General features: G+C 28.7%; 1 long non-coding RNA gene across 4 annotated transcripts in view; it reads right to left on the reverse strand.

Moving 5' to 3' along the window:
* Window positions 1–19,562, reverse strand: part of LOC145937150 (uncharacterized) — a 76,891-nt gene extending 57,329 nt beyond the window's left edge. For 2 of the 4 annotated variants that reach the window (XR_014425505.1, XR_014425504.1), the window contains exons 1-7: window positions 19,515–19,562; window positions 18,454–18,632; window positions 17,770–17,981; window positions 17,441–17,669; window positions 15,650–15,896; window positions 6,275–6,511; window positions 5,412–5,455 (exon numbers count right to left, since the gene is read on the reverse strand). This is a non-coding gene — a long non-coding RNA (uncharacterized LOC145937150). Of the gene's footprint in view, window positions 1–5,411; window positions 5,456–6,274; window positions 6,512–8,258; window positions 8,390–15,649; window positions 15,897–17,440; window positions 17,670–17,769; window positions 17,982–18,453; window positions 18,633–19,514 lie in introns of all 4 variants that reach the window. The other 2 variants (XR_014425506.1, XR_014425507.1) reach the window with 2 other exon arrangements.
* Window positions 19,563–20,751: the final 1,189 nt, after the last annotated feature.

The raw sequence follows: 20,751 nt of genomic DNA on the forward strand, positions 1-20,751 counted from the left end.
ATTAGGTGTGAGGATAGGCGAAACTTTGTATCATATTGTACAATGGACATACGAAACGTATCATTAAAGCCGAGCGTCGCGCGTGAGAAAACGCACGAGGGCCGTTTGCAAGCTAAAAAGGTGGAAACAACAATGCCAACGAAAACTCGCATGCTGAGGAGCTGCTATATGGTTCAGGAATAGCTAATTAGAAATAAGTTAATTAATTTTATTTTTTATTTTTGAATAAATGACTACTGAAACTTTAAACGCGTTTTTCTCAAAAAGGATTTTTTTAACCGCGTTCACAATAGATATAAAAAATTATGCATCCGATTACTATAATTAAGGTCGTAATAATATAATTTTGTTTACAAAATCTATCTCTTTTATCCGACGTAGGATTTTTTTGACAAGTTATTCCCTTTTATTTTTTTTATCGATGAAAGGGTTTCATTTTTTCGTCTATTTTTTTCAAAGGTTTGCTATTTTGTCATTTTTTTATATTTTTATTTTTTTCTACGTCAGGTAATAGTCGTTGGTATATAGTTCATAAATATTTTGGATTTTTATTTCAGATGAACTGTACGACTGAAATGCTGTCAACGCGACCACCATCTTTTTTTTGAAGCGCTGACTTTCGAGCTCTGGACAGTGAATATATATAGGCTCCAAATTAATTAAAAAAGATTATTTCTATTTTTTTTAAACATTTAATGAAATATTCAGAAAGTCACAGAAAGATTCGTTGTACAGTTTCTTTGAAAAAAATTCCTAAAAACACCTTTACTTTTTGAGTAGTTACCCTGGTGTCCCCCTTAATAGTGAGAAAATATTATTTCTTATTTGCTATAATTAATAACCATCGATAATTTTCTTGTATTATTCATTGAATTATTAATCAATAATTTATATAGATTTGTGTAGACTATATAGATTTGTAACTCTAATATAGTGAACAAATATTATTTCTTATTTGCTTGTATTACTTGAAAAGCGCTCTATTACACACACACAAACAATTATGTTATCATCATAGCATCATTATATTATTTACTATAGCAAAGTTTTCTTCATTTATTACGATTATGTGTTTACCCTATCTATATATATATATATATATATATATATATATATATATATATATACTCTAATAGCCGGTTGGATATAAATTGTATCCAGGAAACCATGCCTGAAGGCCATCGCATTGTCAATATTTCTTTTATAAAATAAAATCTACAGAATATTTAATAATTATGTGCGAGGAATAGAGAGCAATTTAAAGATTGAAAACTCATAAAATCTCATCAGCGTGAGTTAATGACTCAAGTCTTCAAATTTCAAATGTGTAATTATGAAGCCAACATCTGATCAGAACCTACAGAGCCGAAAACATTAAATACATATTAATACGGCTGTTGTAGCAGGAACTATTATAGTTGGAATTAGTTTTATCCTTCTGGAAGAGAGCTATGTGCAGTCATGAATATTCCATGCATGTCCGATAAAACTTATGTATATTAAATATCAAGAAAATTTAATCAATGGTTTTAAGAAAACAACCGTGGAAAATATAAAAATACTGGCGAAGTTGAAAAGAGCAACTCGATCTCGAAAGGAAAGAAACAATAAACTGTATATAACTGTTATAGCGGGCAATAATTGGATGAAAACATCAACGCCTACGATTCTCTTTCCGGCGTTGATGTTACATAAAAAACTTACCTTTTTAAAAAAAGGTAAAAAAAACGCCAAGTTTACGCGCCATGTGAAAACGTGTGTGTTATAAAAAAAACTGTGTTTTAAAGTACTGTAAACTTGTGTGGTAAAATTAATATTTCTAAAAAAAAATAATGATATCAAAAAGTTGCGCCAAATAAATAAAAATGTATACAAGAAAATAGAAAATTAAAAACTTATACGAAAATTAAAATTTAATACAAATTATAAAAAAATTAAAAAATTTTAGTTAAAAAACCTATCCTATGTGTCAAAACTAATAACCTAATGACATCATTCATGGAGCGACATCAACGCTGTCTTGCAATGAATGTTCGAACTGGACATTTTCTGGTACATGCGTATTGAGAAGGTCGATGACGACCAAAACTTAAATAAATTTTTTATAAAAACAATCTTTACATTATAATATCTCCGTTTATAAAGCACATAGAGAAAAAATAAAGGCACTTTTATTATATAATTTGAACTCAATCTATCGATTGAGCGTAGTAAGAACTCGATCGCTTAGGCCGTTATTACGTATCTGAAATATGATACTCTCAACTGTCCGACTCGCGTATAATACACACGGCATGCCTCGCGGCTCGCGGTCGCTACGCAAAGCTACACTTATTAAACTTGGCGCGAGACGCTACCGTGTCTCTTGATAATTGGTTACTGCACAAAAAAGATTCCTTCGTCGATGTCCGCAATAAATTTTGCACGATATGTGATGTAGTCTACAAAACTAAATCGAATCAAGAAACCATAAATGCTACAAAATTTTCGATCGTAACACAAGCTCCACAACATAAAGAGCGATACTATTATAAAAGACTTTAAAAATAGCCTGGAAATGCATGGAATGATTTAAAGAACTGCTATTGATAGTAATAGCAGCGTATATCAGACCATCGATGATAATAGAGACCATACCGCGACCAAATGGTGACCGTTCAAATATTGAATGTATCAATCACTTGTTTCGCAATCTATGCAAAAAGTTAAGAGCTGTAGCAGAGACAACTCAGCAAGAAATGCATAGAAAGCGTTATCCAGCTACGAAATGTTGTAAAAAACAATGTTTTGAAGATACAACAAGAAGTGATAAAAGCAATTCATTTACAAAGATAATAAAAGCAATTTGACCATTATAAGACTAGAGAAAAAATTACAAAAAGATATATTAAATATTCCTAATCATATATTTGATAAAGATAAACGATGTAAGAAACGCCGTCAAATATGTGACTATAATGAAACAAAAAAAATTATGTATTATTTCTCAAGTTGCAAAATATTTAGAAAAAGTATTATCGTATAATGCAAAAACAGTGCTATTGTATTTAAGCACTTGTTCCGATAGCTTGTTGCTAAAATTCATGAACAATCAGAGTCAACTCGATGCATTGTGTAATAGAAAATAAACATTTTGAGTTTGACATTGTCCGAACTTACACGTTTCGTAAATGTGCGCGTTGCGACATATCATATTAGTGCGTTGTATTAATGCTATAAGTTATGTGTGAACGTGTGAGTGAGGAAAAAAAAATGACAGCTCTCAAAAATTCAATATCTGAATGCGTAATTTTAGCCGAAGAATTTAGTGCTGACCATAAATGCTATTTCGTATTTATCGCGGCTGACGGAAAAAGGTCGCTTAATAATTACAATATTTCTACGAAATTAGCGTGCTTGAGCCTCAATTTTTCACTCGGAATTTTATATAGATTGGGGCAATTCGGCGGTCTTGTTAAACTTCGCCGCTGAAATAATACTTATGCGTGAAAGTTTCCAACACGAGACAAAGATGTGGGTGGGTATATAGCCTACCTAATCGCAAATTATCGAGGGATACAGTTATTAGGTAATTATTTTATTCTATACTTTTGATTAGAAAAAAATATGAAACCGTGATTATATTATAAGATTAAATTTTTAATCGTTATTAATTATTCATAGCGAATTCCTGTAAATCTGGCTTTTCCCACCCAAAGACGACAAGCGGAAGAAGAATCCAAGACAGAATCTTCACGTTATTATCAAAAAATTGAATATCTAGACAAAGCATTAATTCATGCTGACATATAAACACAATCCTTTTCTAAAAAAGATATGTAAAGTCGATACTCGCATATGTCGAAGTTTATTATTGTCGCTTTTTTATTTAATTTTATTTTGAATAAACTGTTAAACTACTAACTCTCGCGATGACAGCCTCTCGATGCTATGAATATAACGCACAATGCAAATCGAAACAGTCAATCACCATCGCGGAAAAAATGCGACAATACTTGCGAGGGATAAATTTCCGAAAAGCCGATACCTCCGATTGTTTTGAAATTTCATATACTTATGTATTTTGACGCGCTGATTACGAATATGACAATGAAAATTGGCGACAAAGTCATCTTCAAGGTCAAAATGAAAGAAAAATGGCTTTTTTGTACATTTTCTTTCATTAGCTTAATAAATATTTATCCTAGTAGAAAAAGTTCCAAATAATAGTTGTACTTTTAAAAACGCAACTTTTATGTTTTATACACTATTAATGTAAAAGCAGTACTTTATGACAAAAACGCAAATTAACATTTCTTTTTATTTTAATAAAGTCATTAAACTTTAAGCTCATTTACTACGTTGGAGTACGTTGCTATTCTAATGTAATAACAGTTCTATGCACTTGCGCCTCGGTTTTACAATTACGTTCAGAATCCAAAATACTGAAAGATTCCATATAAATTTAATCTAGCATTTCAAGCAAACAACGCTGAGCACTTTAGCGCTGCGCCGCTGCTGTTAGACGCTATAGTGCGACACGGCCAGGTGCTTTTCATTTCCAATCCAAATTCATCACGCAAAATACATATAGAGACTGGCCCTCATCTCTTTTATGCACTTTTTAGTACAACTATAAAAGAATATTTGCTAAAACATTTTGTTTGGTAAACGCTTTGCGTGGAAAGTTGCAAACCCATGTGGAACCTCGCTTCGCGTGGAAAGTTGCAAACCCATGTGGAACCTCGCTTCGCGTGGAAAAGTGTATGCGTGTAAACTAGGGTTCCGCCCCGCTGCGGGAGGCTCCACTACCAAAAAACTAGACAAATAGGTTTGCGTGGAAAATTATATAAACCCATGTGAAATTGTAGAAACATTAGTGCCCCAGTTGATACAACACCTAAAATGTTACAATGTTAATTTGCGTTTTTGTCGTAAAGTACTGCTTTTACATTAATAGTGTATAGAACATAAAAGTTGAGTTTTTAAAAGTACAACTTTTATTTGGAACTTTTTCTACTAGGATAAATATTTATTAAGGTTATGAAAGAAAATATACAAAAAAGCCATTTTTCTTTCATTTTGACCTTGAAGATGACCTTGTCGCTATTTTTCATTGTCATATTCGTAATCAGTGCGTCAAAATACATAAGTATACGATATTTCAAAACAATTGGAGGTATCGGCTTTTCGGAACTACACCCCCGGCGAAGAATCGACTAAACATATGTTTTTAAAAAGGAATGTTATAATATTTTTAATTTGATTAATATTTTTGACAATTATCAGCTGATTTTTGTCAAAAAATATTAATCGCGAATAAGATATAACATATTATTTGAAACATATTATTATTTTAATATTTTCAACATATTTTATACACTCCCATTACCACTATAGAAATGTTATAAAATAAACAATTTCTCACTCACCGATACGTACAATAGCAGAGTTGTAGTACACAGTACACATTGATCTGAAAATAAAATATTCAAATTATATACATACATATGTGTGTGTCGAATATCTTATAAACAATGTAGTTTAGAAAAAATGTTTTTATATTTGTTCGCGAATAGACGAGTGCGCGAAAGGGAGAGCCGCGAGGAACGTAAGAGAGACGGAGCGAGAGAAGTATAATCCAACAATTTAACACAGTCCGAGTTTAACTAACACAATAAATTTAATTAAAGCTCACAGTACATAAATCTTTCACAATTATTAAGAAATCCCGGAAATTGTCCTCTAATTTACGCGAGAATTATTCAGAAACGATATTTCCTTTCGCTCGAAATTTAATCGGAGATAGATCGATATAGATCCTTGAAGCGGAACGACTACGACAATAAGCGCTGACTCAAGACTTGCGCGAGAGTAAGGGCCTGAGCAGAATAGCTGACTTACAAGATTTGAGACAAAAGACAGTATTGTGCGTTACTTAAGACAAAGATTTAAAACAAAAAACATTGTCTCAAATCTTATAAGTCAGCTATTCTGCTCAGGCCCTAACGGGGAGCCGCAGGAGCGGAGCTGTTTTATATCGTCGCCCTTCTAGAAGGATCTCGTTATTTCGACAACATTCCACAGCTCGTTCGTTTTGACGATCCTTATTTATCGAAGGCTTTGAATCTTTCTAGGAGGGCAGACGAGATATTCGACTTATTTGTTTTGGTGAATGATGTTTAATTCTATCGCTCAAGATTGCCGCGCCGGGTACCCGCTAAGCGCGACAATAACACGCGCTCGAAGTTTTTCTACCGCGAATTTGAGTTGAATCTCGAACAATATTGCATACCTCATAATTGCTCCGCTGTCGCCCGATGCCTCCCCGGATCTCCTCCTCCTCTCTTGGTCGACTGTCATTGCTCCTTCGTAGCACTCACGATACTCGCGAAAACACGAATAATTACGATTGTCCGACACTTTACATGGCACTCCCGACACGCGAAACTTTACACGACACTCCCGACGCGCGACACTTTACACGGCACTCCCGACACGACGCATGAATCGCAGTGTATCGCAATGCTACCTGTAACAAATAAAATACATACATATATTAGAATAATCTTATTATTACGCATTATAACATACAATATAAATATGTAAGCTAGAATATTTAATTAGCAAATTTTTGCTTTATTAATATTTTTTGACAGAAATCAGCTGATTAAAGCGTTAATTTGCTAATTAATTTTTAAAATAATAATATATTAAAATAATATAATATGGGATATAATAAGGGATGGATGACTGCTGAAACTTTTTTTGAATACATTTCAAATTATTTTCATCCATGGCTTATAAATAATATCGAATTCCCAGTTATTTTATATGTTGACATTCGTCTCATTTGACCATGCCAGTAGTCAATTTTTGTCGGAGTGTAAATATCGTATTGATTACATTATATCCAAATGCAACTCATGTATTGAACCTTTAGATGTTGCTGTATTACGTCTTCTCAAAAATTTTTAGAAACAAACAGTGAGCAAATGGAGATTAGAAAATGCAGAAGAACGCTTGAAAAAAGAAAACTTTGCTCCATTATTAAAAATAGCAATAGAATCTATAAATTTGACCGATACTATAAAACATGGATTCAGAGCATGTGGTCTGTTGCCTTTTTCTGCTGACGCAATAAATTATATTTTTAATAAAAATAAAAATGATACAACAGACAAACAAGAAATTAGGGATACAAATGCAACTTCGAATAATCAGAAGGAATATAAGAGACATTTGGAATTTTTCAAAAAAAATTTAAGCAAACAAATATTAGAAAGTTTTAAAACGAATTCAGTGGATTGTACAATGGTGACGTACAAAATGAAGGATTTTCCTTATATTGGATGAACGTAAAAAAGCAATGTGGTATATAATAAAAGAAGTTATTTTTTTAAAAAAATTTGATTAAGTATTTTTAGTTGATATTTAATCAAATTTATTCCTCAGAATGGTTGTAAATTTGTAAATCTTTCAAGTAATTTTATATTTTACTAATTAAAAAATTTAGCAGAAAATATATATTATTATTGAAGCTCATGATATAAATACAGAAGATACAGTATATGATTCGGTCATTAATAACATAATCATAGATGAAGATATAATAAATATTAATAATATAGATATAGATATTAATTCTGATATGTTTCCAAATAAAATTTGTAAATAATGAAGAACCCAACTTGGTACAAATAGATAATCAGAGCAGTGGAAAAATGTTTCAACAGAATTCTACAAAGTTTGTGAATTAAGATTATAATACTTAATCTACTCTAATATAATAAATATTTATATGTATTTATATATTTTATTGATTTTATTATTCATATTATTTTATTTATATATATTTACAAAAATTCAAAATCAAGAAGTTATGAACGACTCAATCGTTGAAAATGATATTGCATCAAATAATATGTTTCTGAAACTGATATTATTCAAGGTACACATATAAGAACTAAAAGTAATCAATATACTTATAATCAGTATTTTTTGTAAAACCAGTTTTTTTTACAGAAAATTTGGAAATTCAAAATAAATCTATTGTGCCAAGTGAGATTCCTTTGCTGTTTAAAAATAAATTGTTTTGGCCACAACCACTAAAAAAAGCGGAAAAAAGAGAAAAAATTCCAACGGTTGCAACGTCTGATAAATGTGTGGTTGCAATATCATTTAAAAAAAGAAGAGGGAAAACTTAAAAAGCAACAAGACATAGCAGATAGACGCAAGAAAAGAAAAAAAGGCACAAGAGCAGGAACTAAAAAAACCACCTCACTGTCGCAGCAGCCACCATCCCATATAGGATTTTACTAACGACCTGCTTCTGGCCCAAACCTGGTTGCCAGACTACCAATATTGGCGCGATAATGGCGCCCATGTCTGGCCCAGTAATGGGATTTCTCTGGAATGATAATAAAAAAAAAAGACAGAAAATAAGAAAAAATCCAAAGAAAAACAAAATATTGACTAATTTAAATGTTATTTAATTAAATGTTTTTAATTGTATTTAAATAATTAAATGTTATTTAGTTGAGGCCTCCTCATTATTTTTCTTTTTATTCTTTCATAAATAAGTAAACTTTTTATTTTTATTTTATGACTATAAAAGTATTTCTCCTGTTAGATCAAATTAAATTATAAGTTAAAAAGTTATAAGTTATAAGTTAAATTGGTAAAATTATAAATTAATTTAAAGGATATTTTAATTTAAAAATAATATAAATATTTTTCAACTTATTATGTTTAAACACTGAAAGGGTCTGAATAGCTTAGTGGTAAGAGCAGTCGCCCGGCAAGCGAAAGACGCGGGTTCAATTCCCGCTTCAGCGACTTTTCGGACCAATATTTTTCTCGCCTATGTTCCCGTTGTAATAAGTCGAGGATTATTAATTTGATGGAACGTTGTAATCTCAATTCGAGATACCGTGCCGAAAAATTGGAATTAATTTTCGGGCTTGGCTCTGTGGCCGATTTTAAGAATCACATTTTAGTTATTAAATACTGAGAGCCGATAAAAAGATTTTTCTTAGTTTAAACACTAGGACAGCATAATTCAATTATTGGAACGAATGTTTTTTCTTGTTCAAACATTGGGACATTTATATAGTTTAATATTTTAATTAATTTTTATGTTGAAGTATTCAATAAATAAAAATTTGTGCACTTTTTTAATAGTAGAGATTCCAATCTATCCGATAAATACTTTGAAAATACTTTAAAAAATAAATTGTTTGAATATATTACAAATCTAAACAAATAAATCTATATCCTTAAACGTCCAATCACTGGGACATTTACCTTAATTGCTTTATTTTTATTAAAATTATTGAATTATATTTTTCAAACAAATTATTTTTTTATACTATTAATTTACTATTAATTAACTACACAAAATAATTTGCTGCTATGACTAAACTTGCTAACAAAAGAGTTTGTTCCATGAGCATACTGACACAATTGCTTTAATGCATATATGTATACATACACAGGGTGTCCCATTTTAATCTATCACCCCTCGTAACTTTGCAGGAAGCGATCGTAGAGATCATGTGTTTTTTTACACCAATTGATTGGTCTTAATATTCTGTACATAAAAGTATTACAGTAAGATTACCGAAAAGTGAATGTTTCACAAGATATTTTATATTTTATGTCAAAATACTATAAACTTCAAGTCTCATAACTCGGAAAGTACTTAATAAAAAATAACTCATATATAGGGTTTTGAAAAGCTCTCGAGGTAAGCTACAAGAATATGCAATGAAAAATAGGGGGTTCCGTTTAAGAAATTAAAGGTGACCTTTACGTGACCGTCAAACGACTATCCAAGGTCAAATCAATGACACCATCTTATGACCCCCTCAAAGTCAAAAAACTTTTGTATGAAACATTTTTCTCTACGATCGCTTCCTGCAAAGTTACGAGGGGTGATAGATTAAAATGGGACATGTATATAATTGCTTTCTGTCGAACAAATATTATATATAACTTTCTGTCCAACAAATCTGCTTAATTACAAATATTAAATTTAACTCACAAATAGCTTTGTTGAATCAACAATTTAATTTTTATGTTAATCGATGATTTTCTGTATAGAGCATATTCCCAAAGTAGAAAAATTAACAATTAATGACAAAAAAGCTGAAGATTTGAAGGATAAGCTGGTAGAAAATAATTTAAATAAAAATTTTACTTTAAAGAAAGATAATATAAAGTATCCAAAAAATAATAAACAAACATAATATATATTTTTATCTAATAGTTTAATGAAAATTACATTGGCTATGCGAGCCAAACGTGGATGTCAGTACGTATACTTCCAATGAAATTAATTTTTTCGTTGGAATTTAATTCATTGTGCACGAGGCACGAATTTTTGCTTGGTACTTATGCCAAGACTTTATTTAAAGACTAATAGTTTAAAATAAATTTTTGATAATTTATTTTCTCTTCTTTTCAGGAACTTACTTGCAATTACTGCAATTATTGTACAGAGTTATAATTTAAAAAGATATATGGAGACCATGAAAAAGACATGCAATGAAAAATAAGTAAAACTTAAAATATACAAGAAAGAATATTTTTGTACAAAATATTGAAATGCACACACATGATGTATTTAATTATTTATCTTTTTTAATATAAGGAACAATAATATCCTAAATAATTATCTCAAATAATATTTCTAAAACATATTCTTTGTCACTATCGTAGTCAACTTAAGAGGATATAAAATATATAACAAATTAATATTATAGCAATACAATTATGCTAATTGTTTAATAGCATAATATTATCTCTTTTTTTATCTTATTTCCTGATAAAGAATTTTATTACCTGAATGATATTTTAGAATTATTTTCTTCTCACTTGAGAATTCTTCAGAACATGCTAAAATTACACTGGTCAACACTAATTTTGTCACAAAAGGAATGACAGGTGATTTCGATAGGATTTTTCCTGTAGATTACGAATCTGGAATTCAAAATGTTCCATCACGTCACGTTTTTGAGAAAAACGGGGTCAAAGTGTAAAAAAACCGGTTTTTGGCACTTTTTGAACCTCTGTCACAAAGAAACGGGACGTGATAGAATACTTTTTGTGGGCTCAAATTAAAGCTTGAACCTTAAACTTTAATGTTATGAAGCAAAAAACATGTGACAATACTGTAAAGTTGTGTAACACAGGTTTTTTGACTGGGCGCGCCCCAATTTTGATCTCGTAAGTAGAGTCCTAGTATGCTGGCTGACTACTGTTGGACACTTAAAACACTTTCCTGAAGCAAAATACTCCAGAAAATCATAAAATTATAGCCTCAAATTAGTTTGTTCATCAATAAATTTTTTTTATTTACTTAATAAAACACCTCGAGTAGTAAGAGGCGAGAGAAATCATTTTATGATAAGACCCATAATTTAATTACGGGGCTATAATTTTATGATTTGCTGGAGTATTTTGCTCCAGGAAAGTATCTTTTAAGTGTCCAACAGTAGTCAGCCAGCATATTAGGACTCCACTTACTTACGAGATCAAAATTGGCGCACGGCTAGTCAAAAAACTTGTGCTACACGATTTCACAGTATTATCACATGTTTTTTTGCTTCATAACATTAAAGTTTAAGGTTCAAGCTTTAATTTGAGCCCATAGAAAGTATTCTATCACGTCCCGTTTCTTTGTGACAGAGATTCAAAAAGTGCCAAAAACGGGTTTTTTAACACTTTGACCCCGTTTTTCTCACAAACGTGACGTGATGAAACATTTTGAATTTCAGATTCGTAATCTACGGGAGAAATCCTATCGAAATCACTTGTCATTCCTTTTGTGACATAAAAAAAGTCGAAAAATGTTGACCAGTGTTATTAACTATATATTATCTCTCTACACCAAAATTCTATTAATATTAACATAAAATAACTTGATATTCTGACAAATAATATTTATCGAATACTGACAGTAAATACATAAAAATTACCAAAATCGTACAGAAATCATGAACATCATTCAGTATAATTTTTTAATATATTTGATTCTGCGATTAAGTTTTCAACTAATTTTATTGCACTGTGATTTTCTAGCTGCAAATAATTTAATTTTACTTCCCGCAAGTTCTATCAATAATCTTTGCGCCTAGAGTGAGTAAAACAATTTTTTTTATAAACATAATTTGATAGTTTGTATATAAATTTTATTGTAATTTATTGGTTACTCTCAAAAAAACTTGAGTTTATTATTAATTGAAGTGTTTTAAAAATGAATATTCAAAATGTTCAGTAATGTTCCGAAAATGCCCAAAGTTAACCGAAAATATCGCGACGCAAAGTTGAAACCGATTTTATATATGATAAAATATACAGTTTACAATTTTTAAAATTTTGTGTATCTCTTCATAAATAATATGAACGCAAAAAAATTGGTGGTTTAAAACAATTGAAAGAATGTCGTTCTTGTTTTGTTCCATTCTGCAAAAAAAATTCATAAAAATATACATGAAAAAATGTTCGTGTATGTCCCTTAAGACGAAAAAAGACGATAACAATGGTTTCAACTTGTACGACATGAATATAAGCTAACAAAATCAAACTTATAATGTTGTCAAGATCATTTGAATGTAAATGTAAATGGAATAAAAGATATAACCTTTGAATACGATGCGCCACTATAGTGGCTTCTTTCTAAACAATGTTTTGGGACAAGACGTCACTATAGTGACGTCCCTCTAAACGATTGTTTGGGACGAAACGTCACTATAGTGACTTCTTTTTATATTTTATATATAATATCGCTAAATATCTTATTATTGGAATATTTACGAAAATTTTTGTTGTTATTATTATTACTTAATATGCAAGATGAAAAAATTCTCTATCAACATCTTTTTCCATTTCTTTCATTTGTATTGCTTATAGTTTTTTTTTTTTTTTATTATTATATTTTGTCACCATAGAAATATTTTCATGTTTTATTTGTCTGAATTTGTTTTATCAAAAAAAATAATCAACGGCAGTATTAAGCATGACCACCAAGAGTTCACATCACAATTAAGATATACTTCCATTTCTTAATAGCATATTGATAAAATCTTAAAAAAAAAATTATTATTTGTTTGTCGACGTATCATTATCAGATATTATTGCTTTTGAGTTTGTAGTTGTATTAGTAGTATTATTTTTCATTATTTTATTTCTTTTAATTTTGTAGACTTGTTTGTCCTAATATGATTATATTAAGTATAATAAAAGAAAAATTATAAGCGATACAGAATCAGATATGGTGGGAGATGTTGATAGAGAATGTTCGCATCTTGCATTAAATAATAGTACAAATTTACATAAAGTACGAAGACGAATTGAATTCATCGGAATCGGAAAACGAAGTCGATAATTTAGTTTAGAAGAAGTAGAATGTGAGGAAATTAATAGGTCACATAAAAATTTAGAACTAAAAATATTCAAATTTGATACAAATGGTTCTGGCATAAAATCTTTATTGGTTTTCCACTGCGTTGGATTATTTTCAATTATTTTTTCTGAAGAATTAGTCGCATTTATTGCAGTAAAAGCAAATATTTATAGTCACTATGCAATGAATAATAACAAACGTTTTTTCTCAAATAATTATGAAAAAGAAACTACAGTAAATGAAATTTTCTGTTTTTTAGCCATTAGATTACTGATGTCGCGAGTAAAAAAATTACATTATACAGAATTCTGGTCAAAAGGTAGATATTTGCGTACAGATATTTTTAATCAGATTATGTTTCGAGACAGATATGTTTTTTTATTAAAAATGTTACACTTTAATGACATTATTTTAATAACTTATTTTAAAAACATTACTTTAATAACAGTTAGTTCTGATCGATTGATAAAAATACATGAAGTTGTTAATAAACTCCGCGCATCTTTTAAAAATTATTTGTTTCCATTTCGTAATAGATGAAAGTTTATTGTTATTTAAAGAAAGATTAAGTAGTATATTCCGTCTAAACGGAACAGATTCGGCATAAAACCTTTCGTTTTGTGCGATTGTAAAAGTGGACATATCCAAGCTTTTATTATTCATATAGGCTATAATACTAATGTAATTCTAATGTAATTTTAATGTATCAAATCAAAAAGCATTTGGAATGTCAGGCGAAAATGTACTTACATTATTAGAGCCATATTTAGGCAAAGGGCATATGTTATCTGTTGATAATTGATATTCCGACATTGTTTAGTTTGCTTCATAAAAATAATACAAATGCTTGAGGTACAGTGAAACGACGACAAAAATATATGCCAAAATGGAAGAAAAATTAAGAAAGGGTGAATATATATTTCCGCTTTACAAACAAGTTATTTGCAATCAAATGGCAAAATAAGCGAGAAGAATACATGTTATCTACTTATCATTCAGCAGAGTTTGTACATATAACAAAAAGAGATTATCACACAGGAGACATAATTCAGAAACTTTCTTGCGTAGTTAATTATAGTTTCTCTATGAGAGTGCTGTAGATAAAACTGACATGGTAATAAATAATATTGAATTCACAGAAAAAGGTACGAAATGGTACCAAAAATCTTTCTTTTATTTGTTGGATATATCCATTTAGAATGCGTATATCCATTTAGAATGCGTATTATTTATATAAATTCAATAGCAAAAAAGATATTTCAATGCAAAAGTTTCATTTGCAATTAATTAAAGAAATACTGCGTAAATATTATACAACAAATAATAATTGCAATAAAGGAAAAAAATCTACTGTCGATCATCTTCTTCGACTTTATGAAAGACATTTTCCCCCTATTTGTGAATAGTAAAGCAATGAAAGCATTACGCGATTGTGTAGTATGTGCTAAAAATGATAAAAGACGGAGATCAAGATATTAATGTGATATGATGATATGATGAAATGTGGGATTATGCGTAAATCCTTGTTTCAAAGTTTACCACACGCAATTATATTATTAAATATTAAATATTAAAGTAAAATATTAAAAAATATTAAATTATTAAATATTAAAGAGTTTTATATGTTGTAAGAGTTTTATAAGAATATTAATGTTATATTATAGTGTATTTCTTTCTAGTTTATTGCATATAAATAAATAAAAATGTTATACTTTATTAGCTATTATTTTATATTACACAATTTTGATGAATTGCATAGTATAAAGAAACAATCATGCTAACATAATTAATTATTACTTGTAATACACTAAATAAATATGAATATAAATATAAATATAAATAAGTTATTTAGCGCAAAGCAACATACATCAATCGCGCATTGCGAGTATCAATAACGAGCGTTCGGTGGCAGGGTTGTATATAAAGTGACAGAGACCCTGCATCTAGCTCAGTCGCAAAAGGGTTAAACTTAATATTTCATTCTCCTACTTGATAAGAAATATTTACTTTTAAAAATTAAATACTTGATGAGAAATATTTACTTTAAAAAATTTTTTAAATACATAAATATTTATATATCGTTTCTCGTTACATGTACAATACTTGGACATTACGTTTGTAAATGCAAAATCAATTCGTTCAAGCTATCAAACAAATCTCAATATTAAATAAATCTTGTTTGAGATCCGAGCCATTACTCCAACGTCCTTTTACATGCAACTTTATATTCGACGTTAGATATTTTTGCATGAAGGTACTCACCGTTGGCAGCTATGTTCCTCCAATTTTCGATGATCTCGTAACAGCACTATTATCACCACTACTGTGATTACCGTTTTCATATCTGAAGGATTTCATATCTGTAATGGATAGGCATACTCCAGTTCTTTCTGAATTTGCATCATCTAGTTCGTATTTTACAGATTAACGTTGTTAATGTCGATTTGTCCTTTTCTAAAAGTAGGTTCAATTTTAGATACCAACGGTTTTTCTTCTTTCTTAAACTCTCCTACAATTTTGTAAAATAAGTATATTTTATTATTTACAGTACATATACATATAAACAGGATGTCCCTAAACTAGCGATAAAGATTTTAATTATAAATTCTTTGTAATATTTTTAAGACAAAATTTCTAATACGAAAATGTCGAGGATATAGTATTTTTCAAATAAGAAAAGTTTAAAGATTATGAATTCTACAATAATTTCACTATTGTTAGTTTCGGTCCCATGAATCGGATGCTTTTGATAATAGTGAAATTATTGTAAAAATATTCAAGGTTTCATTAAAAATGTTTTTCTGTTTAGAGACACTCTGTATACATATATATATATATATATAATGTTAAAAACAATTTTTTTAAATAAAAGAAACATGTGAAAAAAAAAGAAAGACAGTTAACGACGCTTTGTTGGAAATGTAAACACAGAGACAGTAATAGTGAGTGTGTTTTGCATGTATATGTTCAAAGTATAAAATAAGTAGATACGTAACTACAGAATGAAAGATTTTGTAATTCCAGAAGAAACCAATATACCTTGTATACATGCAATACTTGCTTCTATAATTGTGATTTAAATATAGTAAAATGTTTTATATATATGTATACAGAGTGTTCGACAACAGATAGGACAACATTTAAGAAGTATTTTACACAATAAAATAAGACGAAAATCAAGAATAATAAAACATTAAAGTAGAGGCTTCCACGTTTCCATATTTAGTTACAAATGTTTGCAAATTCGCATTTGTATGGGAAGGTGCCTGAAGCACGGCAATCCGCCGATCTCTGGTGTGCATAAACTACGTCAGAAGAATATATTTATAGTACATTAACATTTTATTTATAGTATATTAATAGTATTTATAGTGTATTTTAACGGCCACTCTACTTTATCAAGCCTTCATTTTATTATTTTTAATTTGCGTCTCTTGTTTTATCATGTAGAATTATTCCTTTTTGTATCACCTATTGTCGAACCCTGTATATACATATAGATAACTTTTGCCTCCTGCTCTTGTTGAGAATATTTTGTTCTTTAACTATAAAAGTTCTGTCAATCATTATATCATTTCCGACGTCATCACTTTTTTATACTATAACTTCACAAATGTTAGTGCAATTATTTATTCGAACAGGAATATTTAGAATATTTCTAACATATAATTAGAGTTTATAATAAGAGTCGAATAATAATAATTGATATAAACAATTTAAATATTTTATTTCAATTGTCAAATTAAATCATTTTTCTGGATGATTAAAGTGATACTAACAAAAATTTGTTTAGAAATTTAATTTTGTTAAATTTAATATGTATATTAAATTTAATTTCTAAACAAATTTTCGTTCTTTGCGCATTAATCATGGATAAAAATTCCAACCTAACAATTAAAATATTTAAATGATTAATATCAGTTATTATTATTTAATTATCATTATAATCTAGAAATCTTTAATTCCTTTTCGAATAAGTAATTGTAGTTACAAAAACAAGAGGCAAAAGTTAACGTTAATTTTATACATTTCATAAGTAAACTATTCGTATACCATATTTTCCATTAACAGGAAGTGCATTTATTCATCATAACATTGAATTTGTCCAACAGATGTTTTTCCATCTCTTCAAATTTTTTATTTACTTTTGTTAAATACTTGAGACTTAATATTTGCTCATTTAAATAATAATTTCTCACTAAACGCTTGTTCTTGAGAATGATGTATTCATATCTGAATTGATTGCACCATTTTGATTGATTCTTAGCTGTGTTGTTTCATTCTGTGCAAAAAATAATAATATAATTAAATATATCAATGTCATTGAATCTACAAGACAATCATTATATTAAATGTAACAGAAGTTTTATATAAGTACGTACAAATCATCATGATTCAATTGCCTACAAATCGAACTAGTCGCATTAGCCGCACTCTTTACGCCTTGCCTCGGACTTAAGTAAAGATTGGAGTTGCTATTGGGCCTGATGAGTTACTTTGTCGTATTTTTAGAGAAATCTGAATCTTCTTGTGTTCCCAACTCCATTCTAGGCGAGGTTACATGTCCTGTAGGAAAACCAATTTGAATCTGAACCTGAATAGGAGAAAAGAGTTTGTTTCACAGGACTCAGTGTTTGTATATTCAGTTTGATATTCGATGAATCTATGTTTGATATTGCGTGATATGATAATAAATAAATATATATTCAACGATATAATATTATAGTTTTTATAAATCCCTCTCAAGCAAAATTAATATTGTATCTTTAATTATATTAAGTTCAATGATTATTATGAGTGTAACAGAAACTATATTCATATAAAATTTCGACGAAATTAAATAAAAATTTAATTTAAATTTAAATAGATACGTTTCTTATTCCTCAAAAATTATCGAAGTCAGTTATATAAAAAAATACATTTTTATATAAAAAAAAATTTCTCTGTAATTAATTAACTTAAGTTAATTTAATCTTAACTCAACTTTTAACTGAGATTTGTTCATGCAACTTTTAATTAAATTAATATTATAAGCCACTAAACTTAATTTTAAAAAATTAACTTACCCAATCCTAGTTATTCGGCACTGTTACAGATGTAGTTGGATTTAGATTACTGATATAAGTGGAAATATCTGAGTCTGCGTTTGAGCTGTCAATATATCCAATTCTTAAATAAATCTTGTAGATATGTATATATTTGGTGCAACTGTTGAAACCAGACCCACATTGAATTTTGATTCGGCCTAATATGGGAAAAATATAATTTATTAAATACATGAATTTCTATAAAAATTTTATAATTGAATGATCTTTTATACTTTAATATAAATGTTCTTTATTCTCTCGCGCGATATTTCATGCCTAATATTTTGCAATATTCCAAAATACTTATTTTGAGATATCTGCAATGCATTTAATTCATCTGTCTTTTCCAAAAATATTTATATATACTAGTTTACATGTACTTATTTGGAGATAAATTAATATAAATCGACGATATAATATTATGTTTTTTTAAAAATGCCTTTCAAGCAAAATTAATATTGTACCTTCAATAATTATTAGTATAGTAACAGAAACTATATTCATAGAAAATTTTGACGAAATTAAATAAAAATTTTAATTTTAATTTAATTAAACACGTTTCTCATTCCTCGAAAATTATCGAAGTCAGCAAAATCGACAAATTCTACGCACAATATATTTCTATATATATTCTATTGTATATCAAATTCATCGTTTCACGTTTGTGATCTCATGTTTATAACATGTGAATTACATTAGTAGGACGAAAAGATATCGGGCAAAAACACACAGGGCCGTGGGATTTACCAATATTTTTAGGAATAAATATCACTTACCACTACAAATTATATTAGGAGCGAATCATCGCATGACACATGACAGACAATAGAGAAAAGTATTAAATATGATAATAATTAATATAAATACGAAAGTTAATAATCATAAAATAAAAGTTAATTACAAAATTTTGATTTGAATTTGTGTAATTAATAAATTTTCTCATCATATTTGTTATATTAATTTATATTATTATATTATTATATTATTATATATTATAAATATTATATAATATTTGTTATATAATTTTTCATATTACTTACAGTTTGAATATCGTTGATCGCACACGTCTGTTCGTCGTGAAATCCCAAATGGAAAAGAGGGAGAAATAGCGAATGCCACATGGCGATGATGAAAAGAAGCATTAAACGTGCGATAAATAGATAGCAAGGTGTGTAATATTCGGAAATCTTAAGGCGATTCTTATATGTAAATATTAGCTCTCTACGAACGTCCTAATTTGTTGACATTCGCAACGCGCGACGCGCTTTGCTTGTCCAGGAATTATCGCGCGTGCCAAAACAGAACAGGATTATAGATACATATACAGGGCATGTTCCGATATACACTGTCGGTACGACAAAACTATAGATTTTCAGTATTGGCTTTATATCGGAACGTATCCATATATTCATGTATAATATGTACGCAAGCATCGATAAATTGTAATCAATTGAAAAAGCATTTCAGGTTTATTTTTATTGAAAAAAGTAACTTAACTGATTAATAAATTTCAAATGGAATTATAAATGTTATTAATTTAAAGCAAATTTCTCCACAACATATTTATTAATAACAATTATCATTAAAAATTAAAAATTAAATTTATTATCATAAGATGTAATTTTGTATAATACAGCATAGTATTATACAAAGTACAGCATCTGAAGTTAATCATTATTACGAAATCGTGTTTGAATCACATTTACAGACTATATAATTATAAAGCTCAAATTGTAATTAATAATAAAGCACTCTATTTAACAAATATATGTTGCTGAAAATTTGAATTCGATACATTTTTATATACATTATGTATATAAATTCGACATACAAATACTATTCAAATGCAAAAATTCTTGCCAATTCCTTAATTTTTACTCTTATATTTAAGATTCATACTTAAACTATCACACATTATCGATTACAGAAATAAAATACAACATAAAGCAAATTTGTGTAATTGTATTTTGATGTAAAATTAAATAAGTTAAGGACTCGAATATACTATATATGTATATATTGTATATACATAATATTTGCTTTAAACACAGGCTAAAATATTTAAATCATTTAAATTTAAATTATTATGCACTATTCTACTCAATGTAATAGCAAATGTATATGCAACATAAATATATGTAAATAATTGAAAAGAAATAGTCATAATTAAATTTATTCTCGTTTTTTTACCTCGTTGATCTAATTTCCGAAGATGGATAGTTAATATAAAAGTTAGCACTCTGGTTAGCTGCTAGCTGCTAATAACTAATAACTATA

The sequence above is a fragment of the Prenolepis imparis genome, unplaced genomic scaffold (assembly GCF_030444845.1).
Source record: "Prenolepis imparis isolate NDT839.2.m4 unplaced genomic scaffold, iyPreImpa1.0 SCAF_6, whole genome shotgun sequence".
Classification (NCBI taxonomy): Eukaryota; Metazoa; Arthropoda; class Insecta; order Hymenoptera; family Formicidae; genus Prenolepis; species Prenolepis imparis.